Raw genomic sequence first — 17,026 nt, forward strand, 5'->3', positions numbered from 1 at the left:
ACTCTCCCTCCTCCCCAGTCCCTGCTCCCAGGATTTTCATTTTTCACTTTGCCTTTCCCCTGCAGCTTCATGGGGGTGGGTGGGGAGGGAACAGGAAGAGAAGCACCTGGTTAAGTGCCCCAATGTAGTGGCTGGTGTGAGCGATGGGGATGGCTGTTACCACTGTGAACCCCAGCTCTGCTGAGCCTGGCAGAGAGGCATGGGCTGGGCCCCCAGAGCAGCCCTGGTCACTGAGGAAGAGGAACGAGAAGCTGCCTTGAGCATTGATCTTCCTTGGAAGCAGCTCATGGGCCAGGACCTCCGTTACCTCACTTCCCAACACACACGGGGTTGATGCTTCCTGGGACAGACACAGGGATTTTGCAGGAAAGCGGCACCCTCCTCCACACATATGTATACGGACACACATATAAACTCATACATGCATACTCATGCACACATATACACACATTGTGCTCATGTTCATACCTGCACACTCACATGTACACACACAACAGATACATGCCCTAAGCATGTACTCGCATAGAGGCCACTTAGCACGCAGCACCCCTGCCTGCACCAACAACTCTGCTCCTGTCTGAAGCCCCCGCTGGACTGGACTCCCCATTCCCACATCCGCTGTGCAGTCTCCCACCCTACCCCTGCACCCCGATTCTGACAAGGCAGCTGGGCTACAGCACATCTGGTTGCTGTGCGCTGTCCACTGGTTGCTGGCCCATATGTCCCAAGGCTCAGCTCCCACTGCTGCTGCTCCCTAGGGCTGTGGCCCCAGCCCCATTCCCAGCTTCCACTCTAGCCCCTCCAGCCCCGAGATCCTCCCTAAGAGCCCCCAAGCTCCTCCACAAAGGGCCAGCGCAGGCCCAGCAGGCAGGACTCGAGGTGCCTTGGGGGCAGGGCAGGCCACGACTGGGCTTTTCCTGGCCAGTGGCTTCCCAGAAGGGATAAGGAGGGAGTGGGCAGATGATGCTGGGAAGTGCGGGGGGGACTGTGTTTTGGGGCCAACCACCCAAGGCCTCGGCCTAGGTTTAGTCAAGACGGCGCAGTGGCCACCTGCTTTGGCTGGATTCGAGGCTGAGCAGGCCACTGTGCAGTTTCTGAGGTTTCTGGGAGTGCCCCTGTGGTTTCTGAGGGATCCCTGTGTGGTCTGGGAGGAGGCCCTTGTAGTTTCTGGGGCCTCTGTGTAGTTTCTAAGGCCCTTCTATGGTTTGGGCTCTGTGTGTATTCTGAGAGCTCTGTGTGGTTTCTGGGGGTCCCTATGTGGTTTCCAGGCCCCTGTGTGGTTTCTGGGGAGCCCTATGTGGCTTTTAGGGGACCCTATATAGTTTCTGGGGATCCCTTGTGATTTCCAGTGGTCCCTTATGATTTCTGGGGTCCTTGTGGTTTCTAGGGCCCTTTATAGTTAAGTTAGTTGGATGCCCTGTGGGGTTTCTAAGGCCCCTGTGTGGTCGCAGGTGCTCTCTGAGGGTCAGGTGGGGGCAGATGTTGCAGGGCTCCCTCTTAATGCTCCATGTCCTGTCTGCAGCCTCCTTGGCCACTGACCCCAGAGTGGGTTGGCGGATGGGGTCCTGGGGCTTCCCAAGTCTCCCCAGGGTCTGTGTGTGTGGTATAGAGACACCCCCCATGGACTGAGCGGTCCCTTGACCCAGGGAACATTAGTACCAGGTGACAGCCGGGTCTGGCAGGATGGGGCTCAGAGGATGTTGAAGGACAGGACCCTCCTGCCCTGCCCTGGACCCCTCTTCCGGTCCGGGACATGCCAGGGGACTTGGCCCCTCATCATCCCAGGACACGGACACACCAGGGAACTCGCCCAACCCCTCACACCGGTCCACCCAGATCCATCCTGAAGCCCCGACATGTGGTGCCCAGAAATATCCCAACCCTAAGGCTCTGCCAATCCGGGGAGAAAATTCGGGAAAACCACAACCGCGCCATCTTCCCAGGGGAGCCCCCCCTGCAGAAAATGGGGTGCATACAGGGCACCTCAGCTTGCACATGCACAGCCAACCTAGCGCACTAGGGCCAGGGGCGGGTGCCTGTGTCCCCAAGTCCCCCAGCCAGCGGCTGGTTAATTAATCACTTATTAGGCTAATCACCGCTGTCGTCCCCTGCAGGGGAGATGAGACACCACTCGGGAATGCCCACAGCGACTCCCTGGGAGGCCGGGGAGCTCGGAGGAAAGGCGGAGGATTGCTGGAAGTTTCCAGGCCCCTAGGAAGGGTGGGTCTGTGTGAGGGGGAAACCCCGGTGCGCTCCCAGCCCGGGCTCAACAGCCCGCTCCTTCCCCAGCTGGTGCTCCAGTCAGTCCTCCTGCAGCCTGGAAGAGACGCCCCATTGTCCAGCAGCCAGGGCAGAGCCACCAATTCAGCTTGGGCGCTGGTGCCAGATCCTGAAGGGACATCCTGCTGTTCCTCACCTTCCCTCCTCCAGCACCCAGTTCTTGTCCAGAGGGACAGTTCCAACTATTATTGTCACGGTGCTCCCTTCTCTGCCCTAGCTGCACTCAATGCTCTGGTGACATGCTTCCTGCCATGGAGCTGTCATCCTGGCCCTCATCTCTATTGTCTCTGGGTATTTTTCCCATACTATCTTTTGTTTTGTTTTGGGGTCACACCTGGTGGCGCTCAGCGGTTACTCCTGGCTCTGTGCTCAGAAGTCACTCCTGGCAGGCTCAGGGGACCATATGAGATGCCAGGATTGGAACCATCATCCATCCTGTGTTGGCCGTGTGCAAGGCAAATGCCCTACTGCTGTGCTATTGTTCCAGCCTCCAAACTATTTTGCTAGAGAGATAGAGATATCCCACAAATGATTGCAATCACTCTGTATCTATCCCTCTCCCTCTGACTCATTTTGCTCATAGTAATACTCTCCAGAGAGAGAGGGAAACTGGGACCATTTACAAAGGGTGTTGTTGGATATTGTAGGACTGAAACTCAATCAGGAACAACTGTAACTGTGAAAAAAAAAACTGTATTATGAAAACCTGAAACCATGGTGTTTGGGGGCCAGAGAGGTAGGATGGAGGTAAGGCATTTGCCTTGCATGAAGGACAATGGTTCGAACTCCAGCATCCCATATGGTCCCCTGAGCCTGCCAGGAGCAATTTCTGAGCATAGAGCCAGGAGTAAGTAACCCCTGAGCGCTGCCGGGTGTGACCCAAAAACAAACAACAACAACAAAAAAAAACAGGAAGGAAGGAAGGAAGGAAGGAAGGAAGGAAGGAAGGAAGAAAGAAAGAAAGAAAGAAAGAAAGAAAGAAAGAAAGAAAGAAAGAAAGAAAGAAAGAAAGAAAGAAAGAGAGAGAGAGAGAGAGAGAAAGAGAGAAAGAGAGAAAGAGAGAAAGAGAGAAAGAGAGAAAGAAAGAAAGAAAGAAAGAAAGAAAGAAAGAAAGAAAGGAAGGAAGGAAGGAAGGAAGGAAGGAAGGAAGGAAGGAAGGAAGGAAGGAAGGAAGGAAGGAAGGAAGGAAGGAAGGAAGGAAGGAAGGAAGGAAGGAAGGAAGGAAGAAAGAACGAGAAAGAAACAAACAAACAAACCATGGTGTTTAAATAAAGTAAATAAAGAGGGCCCGGAGAGATAGCACAGCGGCGTTTGCCTTGCAAGCAGCCGATCCAGGACCAAGGTGGTTGGTTCGAATCCCGGTGTCCCATATGGTCCCCTGTGCCTGCCAGGAGCTATTTCTGAGCAGACAGCCAGGAGTAAGCCCTGAGCACTGCCGGGTGTGGCCCAAAAGCCAAAAGCCAAAAAAAAAAAAAAAAAAAAAAGTAAATAAAGAAAAGTGAGGTGCCTCCCACAGAAAGGAAGCCGAAAACCCCAGAAATGCACAGTCATGCCAGTGGGGCGGTCTGGGAGCAGGGGAGCCCCAGGAATCCGCAGCTCATGGCCAGAACCCCAGAGGAATTTCAGCCTATCCCCCCAGCCCAGGGCCTGCAGGAGAAGCTTTGTGAGACTTGAACAGACCCAGGGAGAGGACAGGCCACATGGGGACACCTCTGGAAAAGAGGGTGGCCTGGCGGAGCTGGGCTTCAGGGTGCATGGAAAACACAGACACCCCAGTGCCAACCTCTCACCTTTTATACTCTGCCCCCCAAAGTCTGCAAACACTGAGCCCCACAGCAAGGACCCCCAGATGCACCTGGGGGAGGGTTTCTGGTGTCAGCCTGGGCGTTGCTTAGGGAAAGGACATGTAATATGTTTGTTTTGGCTTTTGGGGGGCCATACCCGGCTGTGCTCAGGGGTTCCTCCTGGCTTTGCACTCAGAAATCTCTTCTGGCAGGTTCAGGGGCCCTATGGGATGCTGGGCATTGCATTTGGGTTGGCTGCCTACAATGCAGGGGTTATAGGAGCACAGGACTCTTCAGGCCTGCATGTGTATCCTCCGCTGAGCTCAGCAATGGCAGAAGGGCCAGAGCCAGGATGGTAAGACCAGAGTTTGAGGGCCCTGGGAGTCCAAGCTCCTTTTATGATGCAGCTGGACCAATGCTCAGGACCAGTCTCAGGAAGAGAGTCCTGGCTGGACCTCACAGAGGGACCCTCTGGACACAGGAAGCCCCAGAGCCCGGGTCCTCCCAGGGTGGACACACACTGACTAAGCCCTGCAGATGCCTGTCACCTCCACACCGCCCTCTGTGGGCCAATGCAGACACAGCAGGGCCCTAATACCTTACCTAAGGAGCCTGAGGCCACTCCCTGTGGTCACCTCTGCCATGATTTAGGACTCAACCCCATTCTCTCCTGGGGGCTGCTTGCCTCGGGCCACACTCCCGCCACACCCAGGTGCTGAATTGGGGAGACTGGCAGCAGTTTCCTGTGCTGGGGGTTGTCCCCTAGGGTTCAACATTCCTGGAAACCCCACTGCCACCTGGTGAGGGATCAGGGTAGGACACACGTATCCCATCCCTGTGGTCCCTCCAGTGACAAGGGATGCTTTGAAGCCGCTCTAGACCCCAAGCCCCATGGCCCCCCACCATGGGGCCTCACATCCGCTGACCCACCACACCAGAGAACAAAATGGAGTGCACAGGTGAAGTCCCCATCTGCCCTGGGGAAGAGATATGATGCCTGGGGCGATTCACAACATGGGTGTATGTTTTACAACTGGCGCCCGAACAGGGACCAAGAGAGTTAAAGAAAGCCCCAAGGATGGTGAGTGGTTTGACCCTCTACTAGCTGGTCACCATCATGGCTTCCTTTGGCTGAACTGAGTGTGCAGTGCCCGTCACCGAAACATCAGCACACGTGGTCCCTATTCAGAACAAGGCAGAGGCCCCCTCAGGCAGGACAAAAGCAGGCAGTGAAGGGGAAAGAGCTGAAGACTCTGAGCTGCATCCCAGAGGCTGATGTTCACTGCCTTTCTTCTACCAAAGGTGCTTCCATCCAATGAGTGACTAGCACCAAAAAAATAGAATCATCCTGAAGAGAGTGAAGACCAGTTATTCCGACACACAGGACACCCTCTGCTGCCGCTGTGTGGGTGCAGGCTGAGGCTGGCTCAGGGAGACCCACTGGATACAAGTTTTGGGGGAGCAGCTACAGGGCTGTCGCTCCCCATGAGAGCTGCTACATCTGCCAGAACTGGCACCAGACATGGACAGCATGTGCCTGTGGGGGGCCACGTGCAACCATGCAGATGCAGGAGGCTGGGGCACAGAGCAAGCTGGTGGCATGGAAAGTGGGAGGCCAGAGCAGACCTCAGTGGGCTCTGAGGCAGAGAAGAAATAAGGAGATGCCACTTCTGGCTGCAGAGCAGAGCCTAGGGGTCGGCCCAGGGGACCCCATCTCTGTGCAGGTGCCCAGGATCTGAGTCATTTATGACCAGGAGGGTGCAGAGGCAGAAGAATCCAACTGACCACAGCAGATGCGTCCTATGGGAGACCCTGGTCTGGCCATCTTCACTTGGTCCAGTCTCCATGAAATGCCCCCAGCACGTGTGAATCCACACCTAGTTCCTGCACCTCAACTTCCCCACTTGCACCCTGACTCCCCCCAACATCTGACTCCCCCACAACTTCCCCCAGCGCCCCAACTCCCCTGGCACCTGACTCCCCCAACTCCCCTGCACCCCAACTCCTTGCACCCCAAATCCCTCCCCTGACTCCCTCCCCCCAACTCCCTTGGCACCCTGACTCCCCCTGCACCTGCAGACCTCCATCCCCATCTCCCAAGACCAGCCTGTCCACCCGTAATAGCAGTGTAGTGCGCACTGTTTATAACATGGACAACATCTTTATCATTATTTTCCTTCTCTCCAGAAACAGGCTCCCACCGCCAAGGACAGGGGGCCACGGGCAGGGGTGCTGGCTCTAGCCGTGCCTGGCGCAGATGGCTATGTGGGCGGCGGGCACCGGGCTCCTGGCACTCCAACATCTGTTCCCTTTAGGAGATGCTAATTGGCGTCAATCAGAGCAGCGCCAGGGAAACGTCCACGTCCCTGCGCACGCTGGGCTGGTGGCCTGATGGCGAGGTGGCCCCGAGTTACACACACACACACACACACACACACACACACACACACACACACACACACACACGGGGAGGGTGGGCTCAGACTCATTCGCACTGTCAGGTCCCTCTACAAGGCAGGAGAGCTGAGGAGCCCTATTCCAGCTCTGGGGCCTGAGTTTAGGGTCTCAGACCCTGCACAGGGGTCTCCTGCCTGGTCCCCTTGTTCAGTCGGGTCCCAGCACCTGGGAACAATCAACTCTTGCCAGTTAGAGTCACGAAAGGGCAGAAGCTGATGCTTTCTCAGATCTGAGCCTGAATCTAGAAATTTCCCACCCATAGGGCCTGTGGGAGAAGCATCTCCGGCCCCCCTCCAACCTTGAGACTCTGCCTCAGAACAGGGACCCAACTGGCAAAGGGGTCATGCATTTGACCCAAACACCCCATGCCCAGACCTGGGCTCTGGCGTCGCTGGCATCTGGACCACCCAATAATATGTGTCCAGCCCCAGACTATCGTGGGGGAAGTGCTGAGGGTGCAGCCAGCAGGTGGGAAAGTCCCACACTCCCTTTACAGTCTCACACCCTCAGGTGGGGCCACAGGTTGGCGGGACTCCCGGGAACTCAGCCCGAGGACTGGAAGGTCACCCCATCTTCACAGTGAATCTGAGCATGTCCAGGACTTCCAGAAGCACCAGCCCCTTGGCTATGAAATGCCCCCCCCCCCGCAGTTCCCTGAGCACGATTACCTGAATAAGAAGAGATACCAGCAGGTACACTGACATGACAGCCTCATACGCCACTCTGCATGCACAGAAGGTGGGGGACCCCATGGCACTACTCACACCCCACCCACTAGCCACCTTTAGAGTCTGTTTCAAAGCCCAGCCTGTGGGATGTGGTGAATTCTGGAAGTTGTCCAGAAACCCAGGAAGTGGCTTAACCCCACCCCCCAACTGTAGTCCCACCACTCTACATGTTAGCTGCTGAGTGCTCTGGAGCTAAGAGCAGAGAAGGAAAGACTTTGGGGGGGGGAGGAAACAAGACCATAACATTTGTCCCCTCACCCCAAAGATGCCCCAAGCAAGGGAGAGTGAAGTGAAGATGGAGTTTTACAGAAAACTCTGCAATAATGACCACTAGCAAAGAAAGAGCCACAGAGAGAAGGTGGATGGTGAGTGGATGATGGATGGATGATGGATAGGTGAGATGGATGGGTAAATGATTGATAATAAATGGTGGATGGATAGATGATGGATGGATGGATGGATTGATGGACAGCTGGTTGGATCAATGGTGAATGAATGATAAATGGATGGTGGATGGGTGGATGAGTGAACAGATATTAGATGAATAAATACATGAGTGAAGGATGCAGGAGAAGTGGATGGAGGGAAGGAGGAAGAATGTATGGGAGGAGGGATGACGGATGGAGGGTAGATGGAAGGCTACAAGTTGGAGACGGATGAAAGCATGAATGAATGGGCGCAGGTAAGAGATGGATGGAAGGAGGACGGAGTGACGCAAGCACGAATGGAGGGAGCAGAGGAGAAGGGATGCTCTCTCGCAAGGTGAAAGGTTATGGTGGATGGCAGGAAGCTGTACAGGAACAGACAGACGCAGATGCAGACACAGACATGAAGCTCCTCATCCTCCCTCTGCATCCTCCATGGTCCATCTGAGGTCGGTTTCATCCCAATCAGACACTACCTAAGGAAAGGACCTGGCACCGTGTGTGTGTGTGTGTGTGTGTGTGTGTGTGTGTGTGTGTGTGTGTGTGTGTGTGTGTGTGTGTGTGTGTGTGTGTGTGAGAGAGAGAGAGAGAGAGACAGTGTGTGTGTGTGTGTGTGTGTGTGTGAGAGAGAGAGAGAGACAGACAGACAGACAGACAGACAGACAGACAGACAGACAGACAGACAGACAGAGGCTCAGTCCAGGTCTGTTGCTCCCTTTTACTGGCTCTGAGCCTGTGGCCACATAGTGGTACTGCACAACCCAGGGAACAAGCCAGAGATGACTTGGAGGGGCTTGTCACACAGATCCCCCTCTGCTCTCCTCTCCTTCCTCCCTTCTACCCTGCCTCTGCCCCTTCCTGACACCCCCCACTCTCCCCTTCTTTCCCCCCTCCTCCAATCCTTTGCTCCTCTTCATCACCATCCCTCCTCCTCTCTCCCTCCTCCCCTACCCCTTCCCCCTCCCTCCCACCTCCTCCACCAGTTTCCAGGTCTGGAGGGACCCTCCGTCTCCCACTCAGGGCCCAGCTCCCGACAGGCCGCAGTGGAACCCAGGTGTTGCCGGGACTTGTGGCACGAGCTGCATATTTTTAGCTCCTGAGTGGGGCTTGGTGCCTTGTGCTCACTTCTCCAAGTTCAGCTGTGGGGCATGGCGTGTGAGCAGAAACAGACCTGGGACACCCTGAACTTCAACTGTGTCACCACTAGGACTTATGGGAGACCCCTGGCCTATGATCTATAACTTGGTCTCTGGGGCTTGGGGCAATGTCCCCTAACAGTGTCCTGTGTGCAGCAGCAGCAGGTCTGGGCTCAGACACTGAGAGATGGGGCCTGAAGTCACATGTAGCTGCAGAAATGAGGGCACAGTGGTGTCCCTGAAGGGCATGGAGCTGTCCCAGTCCACCAGGCTCGTCTCCATCAGGGAGGGTGGGGACTGCCAACCAGAGGGTGGAGGCAACTTGCGCTGGAGATGAGAAAGGAGAAGTTTGGAGGCCCAGACCGGTGGTGGCTCTTCCACCTGATTGTCCCTGAGTCAACACCCACCACAAAAAAACAGGTCCTCTGGGTCCTCTCTGCGGGTGGCCAGGGGTTCACTCACAGCTGGACACCAGGAAAGCCAGCCATGTCCCCCAGAGCAACCATATGCTGCCACCATAAGGATGGATGTAGGACAAAAGGATGAGAAGCAGGCGGGGGGGGGGGGGGGCGCGTCCCCAAATAGAGGCTACACACAAGGACCAGCCCCGCCACAGGGCGAGGACAGAAGAGCCTGAAAGATTCTAGAGAAAAATGAGGAACAGACCGTCCTCCCACTTCTAGAGGAGGGGGGAGGGGGGGGAGAGAGAGAGAGAGAGAGAGAGAGAGAGAGAGAGAGAGAGAGAGAGAAAGAGAGAAAAGGGATGCAGAGAGACCGAGACAGGTATGCAGAGACAGGGCCAGAGCGATAGCCTGAGGGTGTCTGCCTTGCACCCACCTTCCCAGTTTCAATCCCTGGCATCCCATAGGGTTCTCCGAGCCTGTCAGGAGTGACTCCTGAGCACAGAGCCAGGAATAAGCACTGCCCAATGTGGCCCCAAAACCATGAGAGAATGAGATAGAGAGAGAAGCAAATACAGAGAGACAGAGGCAGAAACAGAACTACAGTGAGCAAGACCCTCTACTCTCTTGCCCCAAGGGCGACCCCAACCCAAGCTCTAGTTCAAAGTCTAAGAATCAGGCTGATCTTGGGGGGCCTTCCAGAACCTTCTTTTCTACTAGAAGGACAGAGAAACAACCCATTCAGGATCAGGCACTGGCAGGAAGCAGAGCTTCAGGGGGCCCAGACCAAACCTTCTGCCCTGCAGGGCGATCAAATGAAAGGCACAGTAGGGTGCACCCCTTAACCTGTGTCCCCCCACCTGTCTGCCCTGCAGTGACACCAAGATGTGCTTGAGGTCATTGCACAGACCCCTGTGGCAGAACCTCAGCCTGTGCTAACAGAGCCACAGCCAGGCCAGGGCAGGGCTCACCAGATGGCGGTGCCCAGAGCATCGAGGACTACAGGCTGGCACCTCTTGGGACAGCACTGGGGGCACGGGAGACAGCCCCCCAGGAGGGTCCATGGCCTCAGGGCCAAGGCACAGTGGGGAGGGGTCTCCTAGGCCCTGTACATGTCTGTCCGAAGGGACAGCAGCTCATCAAGGTCACCCCAGACCTTGCTATCTCCACTGGGGTCTCAACCTCACTGGCCCCTTCCACGACAGAACAGCAGCTTCTGACACCAGGAAAGACTCTTCTAGAAGTCTTTTGTCATTGCACCCAAGACCGGATCACCCCATCTGACCCCGGTGCTCATCGTTCTCAAGACAGAAGAACCCAACGTCTTTAACTCCAACATACTCTCTCTCGGTATTTGCGAAGACGGAGATGTGCTGCCTCTCCTGGGGGCTCCCAGTCCTGACATGGCCCCCTCAGATCCTGACATGGCCCCCAGTCCTAACACGTCTCCCCAGATACTGATGTGACCCCCCCCCCAGTCCTACACGCACAGCCTCCAGACATCTATGCCCCACCGGCCTCAGCAGTGCACATCCTGACCCACATCTGCCCTGTTCTGAATATCCACCTGCACCCCCGGCCATATGCCCCCCAGTGTGTGGCCCAGCCTGACTCACTTTCCCCCAAGGCCAGCACTTTCTGGGGCTCTGAGTCTTTCCACGAAGCACTAATCTGGGGCCGGTCACAGGGCCCCCAAATACACAGCCAGGCCGTAGTGTAAGGTTGGACCTGGGGGGTATCAGGTGCTGTGGACACAGTTGGGTCAGGGGCGCACTTGGGGCAGGACACATGGCTGCAGCCTCGACCACCACTGGGCTGACTACTGTCCTGGGCTAGCTGAGCCTCCTTTCTATCTGCGTAAGACCTGGCAGCACTGGGCCGAGGTTGTCGAGGTGCTCAGGGCAGCTGCTCCTTCAGCGAACCCCAGGAGCCCAGGGGATCTCCCCACAGTTCCTTCATGTGCATGCATCAGCCTTACCTGGACTGGGCCGAGTCTGTGTGGCCAGAGCAGGCCCGGGTCTCCGGGACCGAGGGCTGAGTCTCAGAGGGACCCAGTGGGGCTCAAAGATGTGTCAGCAACCTGAAGAGAAAAGGACATTTGTAAGGGCCAGACCCGGATCAGAACAGAAGCAAGAGTGGGCCTCAGGTGAAGGGACCGGCCCACAGGCTGCTCCCCAGGACCGATAGTGCTCTCCACCCTCCCCTATTGAGCTCCTCCTACCCCTTCCCTGCTTCCCAATTCAACTCAAACTCCCTTGCATCCTTCTGTCTGTCCTGTCTTCGGGGGGTTCTTCTGGGGACCCGAGGTGCCGATGGAGCCTCCTGGCCTGAACAAATACTGATGGGCTGGACTGGCCCAGTCCCCATGGATGGTCCATGCAGACACCCGCCCAATGCCTTTTCATACAAGGACAAGCCAGGGGGCTTGGGGAGGGACCTCATGCAGGAATTGCCAAGTCTGGATCACTGGCCGTGGGGAGGGATGCAGAGCACAGGCAGCAGAGCGGGGGGTGGGGGGGTCAGGGTGCCCCTCAGGACAGGAGTGGGGGCAGCACGGGGAGGCCTTGCCACTCTCCATCCCACCATGCCCCAGTGCCCCAGTCCCTCACTCCCTGTGGTAGCCGCTGCTGGATGTGGCCTCGTGGCTTTCCCCTCAGCATCCACAGCCTTGGAGACTCTCTTGTGTGGAACATACTTAAATGGGGGCTCCAGGCACTCGGGCAGGGTCGTGTGTCCATCCTGCCTTGTCTCTGCTGCACGTGAAAGGCCCTGTGCCTTCCTCTACAGACTGCGACAGCAGGACCCAGCCCAGGGCAGTGAGGCCCCTTGAAGGGGCTTGGTGAATGCAGAGCCCATGGCCGGTGGCATCCTGGGGTCAGTGGGGCCCTGGGGCGGGGCCGGTTAGTCTTTCAAGGTGGGTCCTCGGTGCTGCCCTAAGTGTTGAGTAGGGTCTCAGCATGACCCCGAGTGGCCAGCTGAGCCTCACAGCAAAGGAGTGAAGGGTTCCTGCATACCCAGGGACCCAGCTCTCAGCAGGACCTGGAAGGACCCAGTGATAGTACCCAGCAGTACCTAGTGATACCACCACGTAGTATCCAGCAGTACCCAGCAATACCTTGTAGTACCCAGCAGTACCACCCAACAGTGCCCAGCAGTATTCAGTAGTACCCAGTAGTGTTACCCAATAGTACTCATTCATACTCAGACGTACGCAGAAATACTTGGTAGCACCCAACAGGACCCAGTAGTACAACCCAATAATACCCAGCAGTGCCCAGCAATACTTGGTAGTACTCAGCAGTACTTGGTAGTACCACCCAATAGTACCCAGCAGCACTCAGTAGTACCTCCCAGCAGCACCCCAGGAGACTAGCCACACCAAGTCCCAGCCCATCCACTCAGCCCCAGACACCCCACCATCCCTATTTTCTCTGATCTGACGCTCCTCCCAGGCACTTAACAGAGGTGGGGTGGGGGTGGGGATTTTCCTCAGCTTGACCCAACCCCTCCCTGCTCTCTGCTCCCCAAAATCAGGTTGACTGGGACTCAGACCCCCAACCTCGCTGAGGACAGACCCTGGACTCGTCTCCAGCTGTGGTAACACCACTGGACAGCACTCTCTGCTTTGGCGCTGGACTCGGTCTCCCCAAACACAGCATGGTCTGACGCCCCCTCCACACTTGACCAGTCTGTCTGGGAAGGCCCTTACGTAACTCCTGTGAGCTGCTTCAGGGAGCACAGGCCTGTAATTTGGGAAGCGATTTTCTCCCAAGGTCAGGAAGCACATCTGAAGAAGGGGGGCAATGGGGACTGGGGCGAGGAGTGGCTGTGTGACCCCAGAACCCCAACCACCCATGCTATGACAGCGAGGGCGGGGCTGGAGGTGGGGTCCGAGACCCAGAGCTCCCTTCCTGCCTCCATCTCCTGGGGTAATCGATGCACAGGGGACCCTCGGACACCTCCCACTTCTCCCACTTCTGCTCACCCTACATGAGTCCCCTGCTGTCCAGAGGTCCCTAGGGACACGGTTCACAGACAGGACTAGAGCACGAACAGGGGACCCAATGATACAGCCCTGCTCCTGAGGAGTGTGGAAGGAACTGGCAGGGCAGGAAGGATGGAGTGGGGGGGCAGGACAGGCAGGGCGTGTGTCCAGGGCCTGGACAGTGGGTCAGTAGTAGGGGACTTGCCCAGCACAGCGGCTACCAGGGGAAGAAGTGCCTGGATATTGCAATGGCAGGAGCTATGCTATTTCCTGTTCACTCCCGCTCACTCCCTCCCTCTGCCCTTCTGGCAAGGAGACACGAGGGTCCAGCCCTGGCCCTGGCCGGAGTCACTTCCCCTCCTGCCATCCCTGCCAGGACGGTGAAAACCAAAGGTGAGTCGGGCCCAAGAGTTTCACCTTCCTGGAGCACAGAAATGCAGGTGGGAAGTGAGGCCAGCCAGGCTGTGTACCTACAGGACAGCCAGCAAGTGGGGGTGGGGGGAGAGAGGAGGCCATGGCACCTGAGCCACTAGGTTCTGCAGGCACCGGGTCCAGAAGGCTCCAGGTCCAGAAGGCTCCAGAAGGCTCCAGAAGGTTCTTTGGCTGGGGAGCAAGGCCTGAGGCCTGTGTGGAGGCTGCCCCCTGCTGGGGCAGAGCTCTCTCTCTCTCTCTCTCTGTCTCTCTCTCTGTCTCTCTCTGTCTCTCTCTGTCTCTCTCTCTCTCTGTCTCTCTCTCTCTCTCTCTCTCTCTCTCTCTCTCACACACACACACACACACACACACACACACACACCACAGCACCCCTTCTCTAGACCTGGAGGCCTCTAGCTGTACTCAGGCATCTCACTCCTCCAGGGACCGCCTGGTCTGGCAGTGCTGGGTGGTGGGAGATGGCAGGTCCATTTGAGAGGTGCCCTGTGCCCTGCCCTGCGCTATCTCTGCCCTTACAGTCCCCTCAGTTATCAGCACCCACCCAGCCAGGGATCCCAACACTGAGGGGGCAGTGTTCTGTGCTTGCAGTGCTCAGCGGACACTTCCCAAGTGGTGAAAAGGGCTCTAGGGGCTCTCCCTGGACCAGTGGGTCAATGCTTGGACCTCAAGTCACAGCAGCAGAGAGACAGAGCAGGGCTGAAACAGAATGGGGCCTCAGCACCAGCAGGGGAGGAGAGGGAGAGGAAGGGAGGAAGAGGAAGAGGGAAGGGGAAGAAAAGAGAGGTGAGGAGAGGAAGGGAGGGGTGAGGAAGGGAAGAGAGGAAGGGTGGGGAGGGACGAGACAGTCTCACCTCCTGTCCCTTGGGAGGTGCCCAGCCCTGTTGTGGAGGGGCCCCAGGGTGGATGTACCTGTGGAGTTGCTTCGGTGCCATCCAGGGGAGCCGTTGGCAAGGTCAGAACTAACCCCAAAGGATAGAACCACCAGCCCTGAGCACTTGGCCCCACAACCTGGCCCACCTGGCTCTGCTGTCTGCCAGGACTAGCCACACATCACGCCAGGGCAGCTAGGGCCCTGAACCAAGTGTTCGTCCCCTGAAATGGCACAGATGGGCCCAGTAGGGGGTGGGGACAGGGGGGACAGCAAGAAGCACAGGCCAGGGCTGCCGGGCCGGTGGGGACTGTACACCCACAGTCACCTGGCTCAGGGCAGGGCAGGGAGGGTATGGAACACCCCAGACCATCTGCCGTGGGGCAGGTTCCCCAGGTAGGAGGCCCCTCAAGGGCTCCTGGGCACCTTGAGGGCTGCAGAGCTGCTGGGGGTCAGCTGGCTTGGCCGGATAGGAACTCGGGGTCACAGGAGGTGAATGAACCGGGTGGAGGGTCACAGGAATGGGGTTTCCCCAGTATAGGCTGAGAACAGAGGCCCCAGAAATGACCCATCCTAAGCAGACGCTGCAGGTCTCAGAGCCTGGGTGTGGGGGCTGAGTCCAACTACTCGGCCATGGGAGGGAAGGAGGGCCTGGAGTCAGGAAACTCCAGGTTCTGGGGTCCCTGAGGAGGTGCTGGGAGGATGAGCTGTTTGCAAGAACTCTCCCAGAGCTGGGGAAGCAGAGGGGGATTGAGGGTCTGGCCACTCAGAGAGGCAGGCCCAGGGGAGGCCCCAAAGCGCCAGGTGAGGAGGCCTAAAGGTGGGGGTTCCAAGGCCCAGACTTGGGGGGTTCCAGGCCCGGAGGCACAGAGTAGCCAGACACAAGAGAGCAGAGGCTGTGCTGGATGCTCCTTCTCAGCAGATGGGGTATCCCCAGGGCCTCTCTGCAGCCCAGGCTCCTGCAGGGAGGCGGACAGATGGACAGACAGACAGACACAGGTGCCGTGCCACAGTGCCAGGGACAGAGGAAGAAGAGAGCAGGGGGATGGGCATCCCCCAGCCAGACTCAGAGACACTTGGACACGGCTCCCACTCATCCCTTCTGGAGCTCAGAGTGGGGGGGGGGGTGTGGGCAGTGAAGAGTTAACCTACACGCAGGAAGCCCCAAAATTGGGAATGACCTATCTGGTACTGAGCACCATCACTGACCCCAGGTACTGAGCACCAATACACACATCACTGCCTCAGGTACTGAGCACCATCACCCATGTCACCGTCCCCTGGTTCGCTTCCCTGAGGCCCTTTGCCAACCTGAGCCGGGCATGGGGTCTGGGTACCACCGTGTCACTGTGCCCGAGGGTCAAGCGTCGTGGTGCATCACCCTGGTGGTCATGCCTGTCCCATCAGCCTCGGGACCTGCTCTGAGTGGCTGCGGAGAGCCCAAGGTGCTGGGGATGTGGGGAGGGGGGGTCATAGTGTATCCTCACTCACAGAGGAGCTAGTGTAGGGCAGGGTCCTCCAGTTGATGCCTTGGGACCAGGAGAGGCTGAACTACACCCCTGTAACATAACATCCAGTAATTACCCCAAAACAAGGGTGCACCCACTTCTTCCTCCCCCTCCCCAACCTCTAAATCTCTTTCTTTGGTATGGAAAAGCCCACCTGGGCCTTACCCTACCCTGCCCTGACAGTTGATTTGTTTTGTTGTTGTTGTTTCATGTTTTGTTTTTGGGCCACACCTGAGCAGCAGTGCCCAGGGGTCACTCTGGCTCAGCTTTCAGAAATCTCCTGACAGGCACGAGGGACTATATGGGATGCTGGGATTCAAAACCATCCGTCCTGGGTTGGCTGCGTGCAATGCAAAGGCCCTTCTGCTGTGCTATCTCTATGGCCCAGTAGATGTCAGTTTGTTTTGTTTTGTTTTGTTTTGTTATTTTGGGGGTCACACCCCACTCAGGGGTCACTCCTTGCCCTATGCTCAGAAATCGCTCCTGGCAGGCTCGGGGATCCATACAGAATGCCGAATTTGAACCACCATCTCTGCATGCAAAGCAAACACCCTACCTCCATGCTATCTCTCCAGCCCCTCATGGATATCAGTTTAATAAAGCAAGAAGCAGTTCTGGCTTTTGGCTGTGGCAAAAACTGCTAAGCGAGAAGCTTCGGGCGCCATGACCATCCTTTCCTGACTGGCTTGGTTTATTCATCCTTTGTCACCACCATGCTTCTCAGACCCGTCCACATGGGGTTGAAGATACAGTGTGTGCGGTGATCTCGCAACTTGTGGCTTTTATTTTATACACCCCCAAAATCTGCCTGAGATGTGAGGGTGTCCGAGCCAGCCTGTGTCTGATTCCCCCTCCCCAAACCTCCTCTCCAGGGTACCCTCAGAATCAGCCACAGGCTGGGAGCCAGGGGCCATCCCAGAACACGAACCACACCCTGGGGACCCCATCTAAAGGAACCAGAGGAAGAAAGGGCCTCAGATGCCCCATTCCGGCAGCTGTCTGCGGAGTGTGTTTCTGGAAGC

General features: G+C 57.1%; 1 long non-coding RNA gene across 2 annotated transcripts in view; it reads right to left on the reverse strand.

Moving 5' to 3' along the window:
- Positions 1-17,026, reverse strand: part of LOC126014010 (uncharacterized) — a 92,621-nt gene that overhangs the window by 34,588 nt on the left and 41,007 nt on the right. For both annotated transcript variants that reach the window (XR_007497561.1, XR_007497562.1), the window contains exon 2: positions 11,190-11,291. This is a non-coding gene — a long non-coding RNA (uncharacterized LOC126014010). The remainder of the gene's footprint in view (positions 1-11,189; positions 11,292-17,026) is intronic.

Source organism: Suncus etruscus, chromosome 1 (genome assembly GCF_024139225.1).
Source record: "Suncus etruscus isolate mSunEtr1 chromosome 1, mSunEtr1.pri.cur, whole genome shotgun sequence".
Taxonomy (NCBI): Eukaryota; Metazoa; Chordata; class Mammalia; order Eulipotyphla; family Soricidae; genus Suncus; species Suncus etruscus.